Here is a 5,000-nt window from a genome sequence, read left to right as displayed (position 1 = left end):
GAGTCTGCACGATTTATGGTCCAGGGCTTGACGGAAAAGACTGTTGGTCCAGACAAGGGGGCAGCGGCAGCCATGCCAACAGGGGGGAATCGGCAGCGCAGATTTTTCGACGAACATGGGCTGGACGCTGGACTGGCCGGGCCATGCAGGAAAATTCATCGAGGGGACACGCTGAAGAAACAGCGCTGGTTTAGACACGGTGGGCGCAGTGTTGGAATCGGCAGCGCCGATGAAACCGGCAAAGTCGGCAGAATTGGCAGCGGGTGCTGGCGATGGGTCTGGACGGGCTGGATAGTCCAAGGCTCGACGAGAAAGACCGCAGGTTGAGACACTGGGGCAGTGGCAGCCCGCGGGACAGTGTTGGCAGATTCGGCAGCGCAGATTTGTGCGGCTGCAGGTTCGTCGGGGAAAATCGGCAGCGCAGATTTTTCGACGAACATGGGCTGGACGATGGACTGTCCAGGCCAGGCAGGAAAATTTGTCGAGGGGACACGCTGACGAAACAGCGCTGGTTCAGGCACGGCGGGCAGTGTTGGAATCGGCAGCGCCGACGAAATCGGCAAAGTCGGCAGAATCGGCAGCGCAGATTTTTCGACGAACATGGGCTGGACGCTGGACTGGCCGGGCCATGCAGGAAAATTCATCGAGGGGACACGCTGACGAAACAGCGCTGGTTCAGGCACGGCGGGCAGTGGTGGAATCGGCAGCGCCGACGAAATCGGCACAGTCGGCAGAATCGGCAGCGGGTGCTGGCGATGGGTCTGGACGGGCTGGATAGTCCAAGGCTCGACGAGAAAGACTGCTGGTTTAGACACTGGGGCAGTGGCAGCCCGCGGGACAGTGTCGGCAGATTCGGCAGCGCAGATTTGTGCGGCTGCAGGTTCGTCGGGGAAAATCGGCAGCGCAGATTTTGCGACGAACATGGGCTGGGCGATGGACTGTCCAGGCCAGGCAGGAAAATTTGTCGAGGGGACACGCTGACGAAACAGCGCTGGTTCAGGCACGGCGGGCAGTGTTGGAATCGGCAGCGCCGACGAAATCGGCAAAGTCGGCAGAATCGGCAGCGCAGATTTTTCGACGAACACGGGCTGGACGGTGGACTGTCCAGGCCAGGCAGGAAAATTCGTCGAGGGGACACGCTGACGAAACAGCGCTGGTTCAGACACGGTGGGCGCAGTGTTGGAATCGGCAGCGCCGAGAAAATCGGCAAAGTCGGCAGAATCGGCAGCAGGTGCTGGCGATGAGTCAGGACGGACTGGATAGTCCAAGGCTCGATGAGAAAGACCGCTGGTTTAGACACTGGGGCAGTGGCAGCCCGCGGGGCAGTGTCGGCAGATTCGGCAGCAGTGTCTGCCGATTCGGCAGCGTTGGCTTGTTGGCGCGGGGGGCCGATGCGAGTGGGGACTTGGGCAGCGGGCAGTGAAAGCAAGAGTTTCCCCGATGCTGCCGGGAAAAACGCTCCCCGGGATGGCCGGGTGAGATGACCCGGCGGCCCGCGACGGGTCATTCAATTCCATGCCCCGTCAACATAACTCCCGATGTACTGTTTGCTTTTTCGGAAGAAGAGATCCATCCCCCCATCCTCGGCCAGCCAAAAACGCTCCAATTAATGGCCGGGTGAGATGACCCGGCGGCCCGCGACGCGTCATTCAAATCACTGCCCTATCGGCTACAACTGCTGATGGGTGGGATTAGAGGCCTGCCATGGTGGTGAGGGGCGGCGAGGACCGTGAAAGCTAGAGTTTTTCAGAGGCTGCCGGGAAAAAGGCCCCTCGGGTGGCGGGGTGCGAGGACCAGGCGCGTCATTCAATTCTCTTCCCTATCAACTTGGCTCCCGTTGGCGGGATTGGAGGCCTACTGTTTGTTACAGGGCTAAAATCGTCAGGGGAAGAGCTGACGAAACAATGCTGGTTTGGATGCAGGGGGTAGTGTTGGAATCGGCAGCGCGGACAAAATCGGCAAAGTCGACAAAAAAGACTGTTGGTCTGGACATCGGGGCAGCGGCAGCCATGCCGACAGGGGGGGAAATCGGCAGCGCAGATTTGTGCAGCTGCAGGTTCGTCGGGGAAATCGGCAGCGCAGATTTTTCGATGAACATGGGCTGGAAGATGGACTGTCCAGGCCAGGCAGGGAAATTCGTCAAGGGGACACGCTGACGAAACAGCGCTGGTTTAGACACGGTGGGTGCAGTGTTGGAATCGGCAGCGCCGACGAAATCGGCAAAGTCGGCAGAATCGGCAGCGGGTGCTGGCGATGAGTCTGGACGATTTATAGTCCAGGGCTTGATGGAAAAGACTGTTGGTCCAGACAATGGGGCAGTGGCAGCGCGGATTTGTGCAGCTGCAGGTTCGTCGGGGAAAATCGGCAGCGCAGATTTTTCGACGAACAGGGGCTGGGCGCTGGACTGGCCGGGCCAGGCAGGAAAATTCGTCAGGGGGCCACGCTGACGAAAACAGGGGCTGCGGAGTGGAAAATCGGCAGCGCAGATTTTTCGACGAACAGGGGCTGGACCGGCCGGGCCAGGCAGGAAAATTCGTCAGGGGGGCACGCTGACGAAAAGAGGGGCTGCCGCGTGGAAAATCGGCAGCGCAGATTTTTCGACGAACAGGGGCTGGACCGGCCGGGCCAGGCAGGAAAATTCGTCAGGGGGGCACGCTGACGAAAAGAGGGGCTGCCGCGTGGAAAATCGGCAGCGCAGATTTTTCGACGAACAGGGGCTGGACCGGCCGGGCCAGGCAGGAAAATTCGTCAGGGGGGCACGCTGACGAAAAGAGGGGCTGCCGCGTGGAAAATCGGCAGCGCAGATTTTTCGACGAACAGGGGCTGGACGCTGGACTGGGCCAGGCAGGAAAATTCGTCAGGGGGGCACGCTGACGAAAACAGGGGCTGCCGCGTGGAATGGCAGCCTACACGCAGATGCGAATTCGGCAGCGCACGATGGCTTGAGCAGGTCATGGGTTCGACTTGGCGCGATCTGAAACCTGGACGAGGGACTGTCGACGCTGGACGAGCCAGCGCGGTGGCCTGTCGTGCCCCGTTCAGGGGGGGCCTGCCGCGGAGACAGCCCTCGCGGGCTCGACAGCGCAGGCCAGCGTCCCCGACGTCGCTGGCCGCGGCAGGCGAGCTGCCGGGGTTCCCGCATTCCTACAAGAAAACGTCGTGCTTTCCACATGAAACCAATCCAGTAAAATCAGCCATATTTTTATGAGGCTGCCCACTGAATTTGGGGTCATTCCGGGCCGGTTCCTAGTTTTGCGGATTTACTCGATTTCTAATGGTAGGAAAATTAAAACAAATACTTCCCGACCTCGAAAAATTCTGGGAAAATTAATGAAGGTGGATTGGATTTTTGCCAACCTCTGTGCAAAATTTCAGCTCAAAATACCAAGAAATGAATTTTTTAGAGGGGGGGTGACAGCTGGGACCTAGTAGTGTCTCCCCCTGCCAGAGCTGCAATGACACTTATTGCTCTTTAGGGAGCCACCAGGCCGGCGCCCCTCAAAGACCACACGCGCGCGCGCGCCCGCCCGCGCTGGGCGCTGGGGCCTGAGGGCCTGGGGCCCTTGGGGGCCCTTGGGCGCTTGGGCGCGCGCGCGCGGCCCCCGCAGCCATGCCGCGCTGCGCGACGCGCGGACAGCCCCTGCTGGCTTGCTCTCTCGCCCGCGGGGGGGCTGCCTTCGGGCCCTGGCCCCCCGCGTTCTGGCCTGCCCCCTGCGTGGGAGAGGCTAGGCGCTGCAGGGGCCAGCCCGACGTCGCTGGCCGCGGCAGGCGACAGCCCGACATCGCTGGCCGCGGCAGGGGCCAGCCCGACGTCGCTGGCCGCGGCAGGCGACAGCCCCTGCTGGCTTGCTCTCTCGCCCGCGGGGGGGCTGCCTTCGGGCCCTGGCCCCCCGCGTTCTGGCCTGCCCCCCGCGTGGGAGAGGCTAGGCGCTGCAGGGGCCAGCCCGACGTCGCTGGCCGCGGCAGGCGACAGCCCCTGCTGGCTTGCTCTCTCGCCCGCGGGGGGGCTGCCTTCGGGCCCTGGCCCCCCGCGTTCTGGCCTGCCCCCCGCGTGGGAGAGGCTAGGCGCTGCAGGGGCCAGCCCGACGTCGCTGGCCGCGGCAGGCGAGCCGCCGGGGTTCCCGCATTCCTACAACAAAACGTCGTGCTTTCCACATGAAATCAATCCAGTAAAATCAGCCATATTTTTATGAGGCTGCCCACTGAATTTGGGGTCATTCCGAGCCGGTTCCTATTTTTTCCGATTTCCTCGATTTTTAATGGTAGGAAAATAAAAAAAAATACTTCCCGACCTCGAAAAATTCTGGAAAAATTAATAAAGTTGGATTGGATTTTTGCCAACCTCTGTGCAAAATTTCAGCTCAAAATACCAAGAAATGAATTTTTTAGAGGGGGGGTGACAGCTGGGACCTAGTAGTGTCTCCCCCTGCCAGAGCTTCAATGACACTTATTGCTCTTTAGGGGGGTGCCCCCTGACTGGCTATGGGGCGCGCTGGCCTGGCGCCCATAGGCCTGCCGCGGGGGATATGTGGGCTGTTGCTAAACTCGGACTAAGGTGGGGGGCCTCATGGCCCGAAGTATTGCTGGCATCGATGACCCGTTTTCTGGCCGGCGACGACCCGATTCCGGCCACCGTCTTCGGGACCCGCTCCAAGCCGTCGGGCGCGTTGGGGCTGCTTATCCGCGGCGTGGGCGTGGCATTCATTTGCCGTGCTTGTGCCAAGGTGCTGGCAGCTGCTGCGCGGCTGTCTGCTTGCCGCGACGTCACGGCGGCGGTGGCCGCTGCCCCTGCTCGCAAGTCGGAGGCCTGGCCGACGTGGCTGGTGCGGATCGCCGAGCTTGGGGATTGCGAGGAGAGCTCTACGCTGGCGTGGGCGTGGCATTAAATTGCCGTGCGCGCGCCCATGCGTTGGCTCTCCTCGCAATCCCTGACCTCGTGGCGTGACGTGCCCGCTGCCGAGGCCTGGCCTCCGTCTTGCGAGCCGGGGCTGACAGCCCCC

The sequence above is a fragment of the Populus nigra genome, chromosome 2 (genome assembly GCF_951802175.1).
Source record: "Populus nigra chromosome 2, ddPopNigr1.1, whole genome shotgun sequence".
NCBI classification, from domain to species: domain Eukaryota; kingdom Viridiplantae; phylum Streptophyta; class Magnoliopsida; order Malpighiales; family Salicaceae; genus Populus; species Populus nigra.
This window is presented reverse-complemented; position numbering follows the sequence as displayed.